Here is a 15,001-nt window from a genome sequence, read left to right as displayed (position 1 = left end):
GTTATTTATGTGTGGGTGTATGTGTGTGTGTAGATATATTATATCTATATCTTTTGACCTTTTATTGACTGACTTTTGTTTTGAAGGGGAACCTTAGCTGTAGTACCTGCACCTTACGAAGCAAGTATCCATTTTATTTGCATGTAGGTAGCATAAATTGTGCTTGACAATTGCAGTTTGAGCCCGTAGATGTTAATTGTGAAGGAAGTTGTTGTAGAGGCCACATTGTGGAAATCTAGAGTCGTACAACACAGAAACAACCCCTTCTGGTATTTGTAAAGTGAAGATTGATGGGTTGTTCATTTGTAAGGGCATCAAATGTTACTGGGAGAAGGCAGGAGGATGGGGTTGAGAGGGAAAGATAGATCAACCATGATCGAAAGGCAGAGCAGAATGACCGAATGACCTAATTCTGCTCTTATGATCTTCTGCCCAATTCGTCCATGCCGACCAAGATGCCCCATCCAAAACTAGTCACATTTGGCCCATATTGATTGCAATGCTAGGTTAGTGACTATTGTCAGACCAGGTACCACTGTTTAGAGAAAAAGCTCTTCATAGTTCTATAATTTCACCGACCATGGTGAACAGGGCTGTGGTGATTAGACGGCTTTATAATCTTTTTACAATGCAAATTAGCTACATTACCCCATCCAAAGGCGTTTAGAATGACCTTTGTATTTTGGTTACACCGTGTATCCAGAGAGTATATTAGAATTTTAAACTAGGTCAAATTTGAAATTAGAAATTAAATTGTCTTTTGGAATTCATTATATTTGGAAAAAGGTGGCATGGAGATTATTGCCTGTGGAATTCTGTGTGTTTGTCAATGAGAATGTATTGAACCAGGTTTCAGGAACAGCCCCTTCCCAACAACCATCGGGCTCTTGAATACTACGAACACCAACGTTAGAGTTTTTAGATTTTAGAGATACAGCGTGGAAGCTCCCTTCGGTCCGCCGAGTCCGTGCTGACCAGTGATCTCCCCGTACACTAGCGCTATCCTACACACCAGGGACAATTTACACTTTATAGAAGCTAATTAACCTACAAACCAGTATATCTTTGGATTGTAGGAGGAAACCGGAGCACCCGGAAAAACTCACGTGGTCACAGGCACTATGTATAAATTCCATACAGACAGCACCTGTAGTCGGGATCGAACCCGGGTCTCTGGTGCTATAAGGCAGCAAATTTACCTCTGTGCCAGCTTGCTGCCCCTGGTTTACAAAACCTTTACACAAAGTGTTAGAGTAACTCAGTGGGTCAGGCAGCATCACCTATTCATGTACTCCAGAGATGTTTCGGGTAAGGACCCATGGGTGATCGACGGTCAATGTGAACTCTATGGGCCGAAGGGTGCTGATGGTGTAAGGCAGACATTTTACCGGCGCGCCACCCTTGTACCTAAACTACTAACTGTTCTGGTTACACGAGGGACTTCAGGCTTTTTTTGCATGAATATTGTTCTTTGTGTAATTTATTGATTTATTTTTATTATTGTGTTATCTATGAGCACCGTGTTTACAGATCCGTTATGCTGCCGCAAATAAGAATGTCATTGTTCTGTTTTTTTTGTACGTATGGCAATTAAGCACCCTGGACTCTCTTGAATTATTTATTTCCAGAATGAAACATGATTGTGATGCACTTACGAGTTGAATCATTACTTGCCTTTAATATCCAGTGGGTGATTCTGTTCACAAATGGCATACACTGGGAGGAGGATGATATCATTTCCAATGCAATGTTCCTTCACAACAATGCCTGGGAAATGTGGCTGTTGTTTGTAAATGCGCCATCCTTTGGGTACTCAAAGCAGCCATCTTGTACAAGAGCTGGAGAAATATGGAGGGTCTGGCAGCATTTGTGGAGGGAATAAATAGACCCGGTCTGAAGAAGGGTCCTGACCCGAAATGTCACCTGTCCATTCCCGCTGCAGAATCTGCCTGCCTGACCTGCTGAGTTCTTCTAACACTTTGTTTAGAGTTTAATTTAATTTAGAAATACAGCGTGGAAGCAGACCCTTCAGCTCAGCAAGTCCATGTCGATCATGATCACCCGTACACTCGTTCCATCCTAGACGCAAGGGACAATTTACAATTTTACTGAAGCCAATTAATCTACAAACCTGTATGTCTTTGGAGTGTGGGGGAAAACCCATGTTATCACAGGGAGAGCGTACAAACTCCATACAGACATAATTCGTAGTCAAAATCCAATCCAGATCTCTGGCACTAAGGCAGTAACTCCACCACTGCGCCACTGTTTTATATTTTTAGTTTGTGATTCAGCATGGAAACAGACCCACCGAGTCCACGCTAGTTCTACGTTGTCCCACATTTGCATCCTATACACCAGGAGCAATTTACAGAAACCAATTAACCTACAAGCCTGCACGTCTTTGGAGTGTGGGAGGAGTCTGGAACAGCCGGAGAAAACCCTCAACGCATGTGTAGCACAAAGTGCTAGAATAACTCATCAGGTCAGGCAGCATTTCTGGATATTGGCGCTTCAGCCTGAAGAAGACTCCCGACCTGAGATGTCGCCTATCCATGACCACAAGAGGTGCTGCCTGAACTGCAGAGCTACTCCAGCAGTTTCTGTTTTAGTTTAGTTTAGTGCTTGGCTTAGTCATACAATGTGGAAACAGGCCTTCAGCCCAACTTGCCCACACTGACCAACATGCCCCATCCACACCAGTCCCAACTGCCTGCGCTTGGCCCATATCCCTCTCAACCTATCCTAACCTGTCTAATTGTTCCTTAAATGTTATGTTTAGTGTTTACCTTGGTCACATCTACCGAGGTTCATTGAAAAGCTTTTTTTAGGGGCTATCCAGTCAAAGAAAAGACTGTACGTGAATATAATCAAGCCATCCACGGTGCACAGATAACGTTCTCCGCAGAATTCCAGCATCTACAGTAACGTCTACCCTCAACACAAGCCCTCCCTCACCTGTGTTGTCTCTGCTGGCCCGATCACAGGGAGAACATGCAAACTCCACACAGACAGCACCCAGGGTCAGGATCAAACCCGGGGTCTCTGGCACGGTGAGACATCAGCTCTACCAGCTACCCCACTGTGCTGCCGTGCCTTTTTAATAATCTCTTTGCGCTGATACCTTAGAAAATATTCCTATCCTTGATGTATCCGACAAGCAGAAAGTTAAATTATGCACATCAGCAATAATTATGTTATCCTTCGCCCTAGATCTGCCCACGTATATCTATGTGGGTGTCTATGTAATGATATAAGCTGTAACAGAGTGCAACTTGGTTCAATGGTTCTTTTATTGTCACGTGTACCAACGTACAGTGAAATACATTTTTTGCATACGAATCAGTGAGATTATTGCCATCCGTAAAGACAGGCCTGATTAAGTACCCCATGCATAGAAACAGCCCGCTGAGTCCATATGCAATGGTCGCTAGATTTTGGCACCATTTTACTCTTTAAAAATAGCAGAGTCGGGGGATATGGGGAGAAGGCAGGAATGGGGTATTGATTGGGGATGGTAAGCCATGATCACATTGAATGGTGGTGCTGGCTTGAAGGGCCGAATGGCCTACTCCTGCACCTATTGTCTATTTACACCATCCAAGCAGCAGCTAGCCATATATAGGCCCGTTGCATTCGGATCGCCAGCTATTCTGCCCAGACCTTCAGCCTACGTTCCCCAGGGGTGGGGGATGGGGGCTCCTGCAGCGGTCCTGGAGCTTAGACACCCCCGGTTCTCCTACTGGCCCTTTGTCCAGCGTCCGCCGGTGTCATGGACTCTCCAGGTTCCCTATCTTCGGGGGGTCGAACGGGAGACGAGCTTCAGACCCAGCCCGGGCGGGTTCTTCCCACAGATTCCACAGCTGGGGTTTAGCAACTGCCAGCACGGCCCTCCGAGAGCTTCCACCGCGCGGCCCAACATACGTTGTCACCGGTGGCTCCTCGGATCTTTTTTTTTTTGCAAAAATAAATGTAATCAATTATTGCAATAATATATACAATACAAAACAATACCAACAAACCCACCACCATAGTACCAAATCATCCAAATGTCTAAATAAATATTCTTATAAACTATACTTGTAACGAAATATACTGTTTTACAACTATATTACAATCCTTGTCAAGCATGCATTCCACATCCTGCATTGCCCAGCGGTCCTGGAAATTCACCAGGGCGCCCGTGGACAGTGAGTATTCCCACTCTAGTCCCACCCGGGCGCAGACGTAACCCCGGAACAGAGGAGTGCAGTGGGCTCGGGCAGAACCCTCTTCTGCCTGTGGCTGTGACTCGTGGATGGCCTGCTTGGCCAGGCCTACAATCAACCCAACCAGGCTCCTCAGATCGTCTGGGATGAGTAGGGCCGGGTTCAGCGGCAGCTTACCCCCACAGACCACGGCCTGCTGGTCTAATGGCATCCGGCCACGCTGTCTGATGTTTCAATGTTTCCTGTATAAATGTCCCTTGTTTTGCAGCATAAACAAATCTATATTTACAGCTTTCTACTTGCATAAATATCCTTTCATACAAATGGTGTGCCAGTGACCCATTCAGGAGCCAAGAGTGTTTAATTGTCATATTTACTGACAATGGAACAATGAAATTGTTGCTTGTTGCAGCACAACAGGCCTGTAACCACATAATATATAATAAACAAATGAAAAATGCAATAAATTATTAACCTCAGTACTAATGCAAATAATACTCACAAGTTTCTTCGTGCGACCAAAGGCAGTCAATAGAAGTTCATAGTTGAGGTCAGTGTTGACAGGACACTTATTTTTTATTCAAATCGTTTGCTAGGTCGCTCTTCAAGGGAGATGCTAAATGCATTTCGTTGTCTCTGTACTGTACACTGACAATGACAATTGAAATTGAATCTGAATCTGTTGTGCAGTGTTCAAGGTCATAAGGGATAGGAGTAGAATTAGGCTATTTGGCCCATCAACTCTACTCCATCATTCAATCGTGGCTGATCTACCTCCCCCTCCTAACCCCATAACCTCTGACACCCGTACTAATCAAGAATCTATCTATCTCTGGCTTAAAAATATCCACTGACTTGGCCTCCTCGGCCTTCTGTGGATGTTGGGCAGAAGCTGTTCTTGAGCCTGGACGTCACTGTTTTCTGGCTCAAGTACCTTCCTCCCAATGGTAAATGGGAGCATGGACAGGGTGGTGTGGGCCTTTGTTGATATTGCCTGCCTTTTTGAAGAGGATAAAACAGGGATTAGTGTAAATGAGTGCTTGATGGCTGGTGCAGGCTTGATGGGCCGAAGCGCCCAGTTTCCTTGTCGTATGACACTCACTTTTTTGATTTTCACTCTTACTGATGAAAGGTTTTGCAAAATTGGTTATGCACTGGTGCTGACAAATACTGAAGTCAAGGGAGAAATGTTGGTGTTTCGTGCAGAGAGAAACGGGTAAAAATAGAGTTATTTGCCATCTCATCGCAACCACAGTGTATTAGCATTTTTGCTGACCCTCCAGGTATTGTAGGTAAAGTACGGTACCATCTTTCCTGGGCAGGCAGCAAACATTCCGCATGGAAAATAAGATGTTATGAGTCCTACAGCATGGAAACGGGCCTTTTTGGTCCATTGAATCCATGCTGACCATCAACACCCTTGTGCCCAAATCCTCACCACCAATGGCACATAGAACAATACCAGACCAGACGCAGACTGGGCAATAGTTTTGCTAAACACTTGCGCTCATCCTTCTAAATCAAAGTCTGTCAAACCTTTTCTAGTAGCCAATGCCTTCTAATACAGGTATCACATCATTCTGGTAAACCTCTTCTGCACCCTCTCCAGTCTCCACATCCTCTACTGCATGCAATACTTCAAATGTGGCCTAGCCAAAGTCTAACATACCTACATCATGATTTTCTAACTATTACACGTTGCCTCCTTTACCCACTAGAGCCTTCTCTACTTGTGTTCCCACTTTTAGGGAGCTAAGGACCCCCAAATCCCTCTGCGCATTAATGCTATTAAGGGTTCTGCCATTAACTGATCTCAGATTTCCACCATACATATTTCTAATTTAGTTTAGAGATACAGCATGGAAATAGGCCCTTCAGCCCACCTAGTCCGCACCGACCAGTGATCCCTGTCGCTCCATCCTACAGACCAGAAACAATTTAACTTGCACGAAACCCACACGGTCACAGGGAAAACATACACATTCCGTACAGACCGCACCCGCAGTCTAGCCTACACCAACCTCTGCGGGAGAAATATTCCAGGGATTTATTACTCTGTTAGAGAAGTAATTTCAATGCACGTCAATTTTAACAGAGACATCTCACTAGTGACATTATTCCCTGATCTGCTCTATCAAGCCCCCTAAGGTTATGGTAAATGTTTTCCACATTCCAGGAATTAGCTGGGTGGAACTCTTTTGGATTTCTTCCAATGATACCATCTTTTTCTAGTAAGGGGACTATAACTATATGCAGAGCTCCAGGTGTGGCATCGCCAACGCCCTGTCAAACTCTAACAAAGCCTCCTTATCCTGAAACTCCAATCTCCTTGCAATGAAGGTCAAAATTCCATTTGCCTGCTCAGCTACTCGCTGGACCTGCCTGCTGGCTTGGTATGATTCATACACGGGAATAATGAGATTCATCTCTTACTTCACTCACTTGCGGTCTCTCTCCATTTAGATTGTAATCGCCTTTTGATTCCACTCACTGAAGTGTACGTGGCCGTTTACTTCCTTTCGCCCAATCACTCAATCTATTGACATCCCATTGCAAAGATCACAATGTCCTCCTCGCAGCACGTGCTGCCTTCTATCTCGGTATCACGTTTGGGCTCGGCTCAATGTCAAAGACAATTTACAGAAGCCAATTAACCCCCAAACCTGCACGTTTTTGGAATGTGGGAGGAAACCGGAGCACCCGGAGAAAACCCACGTGGTCACAGGTAGAACGTACAAACTCCACACAGACAGCACCCACAGTCGGGGTCAAACCCGGTTCTCTGGTGCTGAAAGGCAGCCACTCTACTGCCGCACCACAGTGCTGCCCTAAATCATTGTTATATGCCCCAATCTGCTGTTGTTTTAGTAGGTTGATTGATCTCTAGTACAAAGGCTCACAGATAAAGAACAGATTGTTGTTGGGAATGCAGGGAGTGGTGCCAAAGTTTATTCTCGTTCATTCTCATCTCTAATATTTATTGCATATCTGGAATGGTGTGTTTCCATTAAGAATATCCACAAGCTGAGAAACACTGGAGAGGCATGGAATTGTTGAGGGCAAAGTATTGATTTTGACAGTTTATAGTGACCTGTTGCACAGAATATGTTTGCAGGTTAATGAAAAACTAGGTGGGCTTTTCATTAATTTGGTAGCACTGTCTGAGCAAAATGGACACACTCCCTCTCTCCCATGGGGACACGAGGAACTGCAGATGCTGGTTTACAAGAAAAGACACAAAGTACTGGAGTAACCTGGGTCAGACAGCATCGCTGGGGAACATGGATAGATGACGTTTTGGGTCTGGACCTTCAGACTGATTGAAGTGGGGGAGAGAGAAAGATGGAAGAGGGGCAGGACAGGACAAACTTGGCAAGTGATAGGGGGATATAGTTGAGGTGGGCTTGAGATAGACAGATGGTTGGATAAAGGCCAGAGCTGAAAGGGCTAAAGGTGTGAGATAAGGGTAGAAATACAAAAGCCCGTGACACCACAGGAAGGAATATAGGTGGAAGGGGATTGGGAAGGGACATCTTTGTCAGCATGAAGAAGGGTCTCGACCTGAAACGTCACCCATTCCTTCTCTTCACTCTGCCTATCCCACTGAGTTACTCTGACATTTTGTGTCTATAGTTTAAACCAGCATCTGCTGTTCCTTCCTACACTCTTGGTCAGCATAGGTGAGTTGGGCCAATGGGCCTGTTTTCTTGCTGTATAAATCAATGACTCGTACAAATACAACAAGGATGTCTTTTTTTACAATTAACCTTGACAGGAAGTTTTATTTGAATGTCAGCTTTTCTCTGCGGTAGGGTAGAGCGGGAAGTGCATTACTGTTACACACTTCCCAAGCTCAAAGTAAATTTGCGATGTTAGTTTATCATTTGAACAAACACATAATCAAAGACGCAACAATAAGATCAAGCTCCACCGTTCTTGTTCCGCATTTGCACAGTGCCGATAACTTGGTTAATAAAATGAATCAGTCACTATATATGAAAGAGTTCTCTTTTATGACCACCGTTACTGCAATAATTTTTTTTGATCTAGTTTTGCTTGCTAGATAAAGGTGCTCAGAGTATCTTTCCATTGCCGAGTCAGTTTTGGCTATTTAGGTCATAAGGTCATTAGCAGAATTAGGCCATTCAGCTTGTCAAGTCTACTTTGCCATTCAATCATGGCTGATCTATCTCTCCCTCCTAACCCCATTCTCCCCATAACCTCTGATACCTGTACTAATCAAAAAATCTGTCTATCTCTGCCTTAAAAATATCCACTGACTTGGCCTGCATCGCCGGAGACCCGGGTTCGATCCTGATTATGGATGAAACTCAGGTCTGTATACATGCAGCATCTTAGCAGTCGAAAATGTTTATCTGCAGTGACCTATGACCTGGGCATGCGCAGTCGGAATACCAAACTCCCTTATTCCACTGATTCAACACCCGCTGACTAAAGAAATTTCTCCTCGTCTCCTTCCTAAAGGAACTCAGCAGGTCAGGCAACATCTATGGAGGACATGGATAGAAGTCTGAAGAAGAGTCATGATCCAAAACGTCACCTATCCATGTCCTCCAGAGATGCTGCCTGACCCACTGAGTTCCTTCGGCACTTAGTGTTTTACTCAAGATGCTGAATTTGTAAATTACGAGACACAGATAATGAATTCGGAGGATATTACCTCAAGGTTAATTCAGAGACTATGACCTTTAGTCCTAGACTCTCCCACTAATGGGACCATCCTCGCCACATACAATTTCTCCACATCCATTTCTGGATATTCTGTATTGTGTTTAATCCAGAGAGGACATGTAGTCAGGTTGTGACATGGTAATTTTCTGAAGTCTTTAGATGGGTCACGACCCAAAACATCACCTATCCATGTTCTCCATAGATGCTGCCTGACCAGCTGAATTACTCCAGCACTTTGTTTTACTCGAGATTTCAGCACCTGCAGTTCTCTGTCTCTAAGTCCAACAACTCGTCTCATTGTCAATGGCCAAGTCAATGGTGCCTTTTTGTCATGTGTGTGCAGTGCAAATGTGCAGTGAAATTCTTACGAACAAAGATTAGCAAAGGATGTAGATCCATAGCCTGTTTTTTTCCATAGATCAGAGTCAGAGGAAAAACATTATTTTAATATTTGGAACGTTGATCGAGATGGGAGAATATTATTTCACTTTGGGAGTGAAATTCTCATCTTTGGCATCATCAACGGTTGTCATTGCAAAAGATGGAAGCACATTAAAACAATCGTGCCTTAAAAGTGGTGCTCTTGACTCGTATTTCTAATATCCTTCCCTGCAAAAACATATCTAGAAATGAGGAACCGCAGATGCTGCTTTACAAAAAAAGGTACAATGTATTGGAGTAACTCAGCGAGTCAGGCAACATCTCTGTAGAACGTGGATCGGTGATGTTTCAGGTTGGGACCCTTCTTCATACTGATGACAGATCTTGATTTAGAATTGTTAAGTTTATTGTTATATACACTAGGGTCTTGACCCGAGACGTCACCTTCTCCTTTTCTCCAGCTTTTCATCCGTTGAGTTTGTCTATCTGAAGTGCAAAGAGATGTTGATTGAAAGAAACACACAGCATGGACATCAATCACCTGTTCAAACTAGTTCTATGTTATCTCGTTTTAACATCCACTCTCTACACATCAACTGTAATTTAAAGGGCCAATGCACACACACACACACACACACACACACACACACACACACACACACACACACACACACACACACACACACACACACGCACACACAGAGCGTTTGTCTACCTGAGCTGCTGTGTATCTCCATCCTTTCTGCCTTTATATTTGAACTCTAGTGTCTTGTGTCTTCCCTGCTATTGAAACCACACATCCACACAGCAAAAAGGATCTATTGTGATAGCTCTACAACGTCAATATTTGTAGAAGAATGAAGAACTAGTTGGAAGTGTGTGGGACTGCCGTCCAATTCAATGCATTAGATTGTGATCTCCCTTGTTGCTGCAGCAACCATCTCCAAATAAACAATGACAGACTGCAGGGTGTGGTTTTAGGCCCTAGATAGAATTGAGCTCAAATGATGCCGTAAACTAGTGCTTCTTAAACTATTTCAATGTCATTCACCCTTGAGTCTTTATCATTAAATTTAATTCACCATCAACTAAATATTCTTATGTTTTTTTAGTAATTTTTGTCTTATTCTCCCTTGTGTATAATTTTATATATAATTTATTTTGTCACATGAGCAAAATACATAAATTAACTAATTTCTTAAGTGTCTATTTTATTCAACTTTTTAAACATCCTAAAAATATGTAAAGAAAACTAGGAATGAAAAAAAAAGTTGTTGGGAAGTTATTCTATTAGGATGATTAAAAAAAACATTCCAATGTCTAAACACTGGGATTCACCCCTATCCTACCCTTTCGGGCTTTGATTACTGCAGTTTTTTTCTTGGAAAACTAGCTAAAAAACTATGGAATATGTGATTTAATATATTAGTATCCAACTAATATAGAAAATTCAGAATATCATTACAGGAAAATGCCACAATCTAACAATAGATTAGATTGCCTAAAAACAGCTCAAATCTCCTTAATACACATTGCTTGATGCAAATAAGTGCTGGTAGATAGAAGTACAGTAAATATAGCAATATATAGAATTCTAGTTCTAGCGGAAAAGTAGCTAAATCGGCAACAAAAAGTTAAATTACAGTTCAACACTTGCCTACGGCGATCCTCCAGTGTTGCCATCTATAATTTTGTGATCCCACTAGCTCGTCTGGTCTTCATAAGAAGTTATATTACAGAAAATTTGGGAAATATTCTGCTACTTTGAAATTAGAAAACCATAGGTAGAGAAAAATCAAATTTCCAGCTCCACTGCCATTAAAACCAATAAGAGCTTACTAACCGCTTTAATAACAATGCCTTTTGTAAGTATAGAAAATAATATGTATCTAAATTAATTAAGACATTCACCCCTCTAGTTAAATGGAGGAGGACTGGCCAAATTATGTGCCTTCCACCACAGCATTCATTAGTTTGTGTTAAATTTTTATTGTGTTTTTGTGTGCTCTTTTTCATTGTACCGCTGCTGGCAAATTCATTTCACTTGCACTTTATGTGCAAGTGATGAATAAAACTGATTGAATTCTGATTGAATTTAAATTCCATTCACCCCAAAATAATTTAATTTGCCCTTGGGTGAACCATTCACCAGTTTAAGAAGTACTGCCGTAAACAATGCTGAGATCATCTTGGCCGGTTTAAAACTATCAAGTAAGGCTCCCCCCGGATAATAAGGTAGTTCCATAATTATTTTCTAATTGCACTGTCTTGAACAATGCATTTATGATAAAGACAAAGATGCAATGTGCAGGAGTAACATTGGTTCAGACAGCATCTCTGGAGAACTTGGATAGGGGGGACGTTTCATAAGGTCATAAAGAATAGGGGTGCCATCAATTCTACTCCGCCATTCAATCATGGCTGATCTATCTCTCCCTCCTAACACCATTCTCCTGCCTTCTCCCTGTAACCTCTGACGCCTGTTCTAATCAAGAATTTATCTGTCTCTGCCTTAACACTACCTGCGTGTGTCTGTATGTGTGTGTGTGTGTGTGTGTGTGTGTGTGTGTCTTCCCTCCTACATCCCAAAGATCTGTTCAATGTTGGTAACAGATTTCTCTTGGCGTGAAAGTAGGGTTGCCAACTGTCCCGTATTAGTCGGGACATTCCGTATATTGGGCTAAATTGGCTCGTAACCACCATTGTCCCATATTTGACTGCTACTACTCCGGTCAAGGGAACTGTCAGGTCGGAGCGCTGCGTCCGGCCCTGCTTCACCTGTGGGCCCGTCGGTCGGCAGCCCAACCAGCTGTCCGACCTTTGGACCTTGGCTTACTGCCGACACTACCACCCCTGCTTCTCATGGCCCATCATCGGTTCATGTGTTGGATGGGATGCCGGAATTTGCATGCAACGTCGCGCGCAAAGTCTGACGCCCAGGCCCTATCTCCTCAGCTGGCCTGCCGGCTGGGCTTTGTGTGCAGTCCAGCACCCGGGCCAACTCATCATTTAACCAGCCATGGCCGAGTCGGTCAACGAATTTCCGTCGGGAATTTGTCCCTTATTTTGACCTTTTGTCCCTTATTTGGGAGTGGGAAAGTTGGCAACCCTACATGTAAATGAATGGTAGGACGCTTTTTGTGGACGTATATGGGAAAGCGGGGAATAAAATGGAATTGGTGTATGTTTATGTGGACATAAGGACCTCTAGATACTGGTATACAAAAAAAGACAAAGTGCTGGAGTAACTCAGCTAGTTAGACTGCATCTGTGGAGAAGATGGGTAGGCGACATTTTGGGTCTGAACCAAACTTAAAACGGACTTATTTCTATTGATGCCAGAAAGTCATTTAGATTATTTAGTTTACTGTCACCTGTACCGAGATATAGTGAAAAGCTTTTTGTTGTGTCAGTGAAAAGCCTATACATAATTACAATCGAGCCATCCACAGTGTAATACAGACAGAATAAAGGTACAACATTTAGTGCAAGATAAAGACCAGTAAATCCGATTAAAGATAGTCCGAAGGTTTCCATTGGGGTAGATAGTAGCTCAGGGCGCTCTCTCTAGTTGGTGATAGGATGGTTCTGTTGCCTGCTAAAAGTTGGGAAGAAACTATCCCTGAATCTGGAGGTATGCACTTTCATACTTCTGTGCTTCTTGCCTGACAGAGGGGAAAAGAGGGTGAGATCAGTCTTAGTTTATTGTGGTGGCCTTGCTGAGGCAGCGTGCAGTGTGGATGGCCAATGGAAGGGGAGGTCTGTTTGTGTGATGATTTTGGCTGTATCCACAATTCGCCGAACAGTCAATAGTGTTAATGTTCACGGATGGTTGTATCTCTTTTGTTTAATTTTGTGCTGGGCTGGATGAGCCCCAGTGTTGAACACAATAGCGAACACTTAAATCAACAATATATTTTGGAAAAATGAAATTGTACCCAGGAAGCCAACAACCATTTTAGGTTGTATTAAAGAAGGAACTGCAGATGCTGGAAAATCAAAGGTACCATTTTAGGTTATTTAATTCAGTGATTTTATTTCCATTTTCATGTGACCTACATTGCTTTCAGAAGAGATTGTTTGAACAATGAGTGCTTTCAGATCGTAATATCTGTCATTTAGATTAGGAATTAGTCAAATCGACAGTAAAGTGTTTGATTGTCACGTGTACTGGACAATGTAATTCTTACTTGCTGCAGCTTTACAAGCCCGTAAACTCAATACCACACATAAATATACAATAGGGAGACACAAAGTGCTGGGGTAATTCAACAGCTCAGGCGGCATCTCTGAAGATAAAGGATGGGTGATGTTTTGGGACTAGCAGCCTGAAGAAGGGTCCCGACCCAAAACGTCACCCACCCCTTTTCTCCAGATGATGCCTGACCCATTGAGTTACTCCAGCTCTTTGTGTCTATCTTCGGTGTAAACCGGCATCTGCAGTTCCTTTCTACACAATAATATACAATAATTAACAAAATAATAAATTAATAAGCAGCAATACTAGGTAACCAGGCCACTAGTTCAAGACCATAGTGCATTGTGCAACTAAAACTAAGTCCATAGTTGGTTATAGTTGTTGAGGTCAGTGTTGTGCGGTGTTCAAGAGCCTGTGACGAAGCTGTTCTTAAACATGGAGGTCATGGTTTTCAAGTTCCTGTACCCTCTTCCTGATGGTAGTAGCAAGATGAGAGAGTGGTCGGTTGGTGTGGGTTTTGTTGATATCCGTTGCCTTTTTATGAGGTAGCGCCTCGATGGTGGGGAGATCGGTACAGGAACACAACTGATTTTCTGGCAACCGGTGGTCTGTTGCCACCTGTAATCCGGACAAATTACAAGAGCGCGCCTGAAATCTAACCCCCCCCCCCTCGAAATACAGCCGATAATATGGCGCCTAGGCCGGGTGAGACGGCCGATCTCGACCTCATTGGGACTTTGGGTCGAATTTGCTCTGGAGATTCGTTCCCATAGCCGACTCCCGAGGCCGACTGTGGGCCGATATCTTGGCCCCTTGGCAGTCGAGGCAGACCGTTCCGGTTTCCCCCCACATCACAAAACCAGGTTGTTTTGTAGGTTAATTGGCCCTCTGGAAATTGTCCCTAGTATACAGGGAGTTGATGAGAAAGTGGGATTACACAGACCAGTGTGATCAACGGTCAGCACTAACTCGGGACTGTTTCTGTGCTGCATCTCTAATATAAACCACACTAAATTTCATTCATCTGCCTTCTAGGCTCTCTTTTAAAATTGTGGAAATTACAAGAATAATCACTTGCATTTAGATAGCACCCAAGTGAGTGTGAGAATGAGAACAGCATCTCACATTTTGCTTGGGTAGTTTACAACCCAGCAGTATGAATATTGACTTCTCTAACTTCAAGTAATCCTTGCTTTTCTCCCCTCCCCCTCTCTCTATCTCTTTCCCCAACCTAGTTCTCCAACCAGTTTGACGGGTTTCATGATTTAATTTTATCTTTGCATGCCTCGTTGTCACCTTCCAGCTAACAATGATCTATTCTAGGTTACACAAAAAAGCTGGAGAAACTCAGCGGGTGCAGCAGCATCTATGGAGCGAAGGAAATAGGCAACGTTTCGGGCCGAAACCCTTCTTCAGACTGATCGGGGGCGGGGGTGGGCAGGGACAAGAAAGGAAAAAGGAGGAGGAGCCCGAAGGCTGGGGGATGGGAGGAGACAGCAAGGGGACTGAGGAAGGGGAGGAG

At 43.5% G+C, this 15,001-nt stretch overlaps 1 protein-coding gene across 4 annotated transcripts in view; it reads left to right on the top strand.

Moving 5' to 3' along the window:
* The window catches only part of eps8l2 (EPS8 like 2), a 104,384-nt gene that overhangs the window by 885 nt on the left and 88,498 nt on the right, over positions 1 to 15,001 (top strand). The gene's annotated exons all lie outside the window — the stretch shown is intronic.

The sequence above is a fragment of the Leucoraja erinacea genome, chromosome 18 (genome assembly GCF_028641065.1).
Source record: "Leucoraja erinacea ecotype New England chromosome 18, Leri_hhj_1, whole genome shotgun sequence".
NCBI lineage: Eukaryota > Metazoa > Chordata > Chondrichthyes > Rajiformes > Rajidae > Leucoraja > Leucoraja erinaceus.
This window is presented reverse-complemented; position numbering and strand designations above follow the sequence as displayed.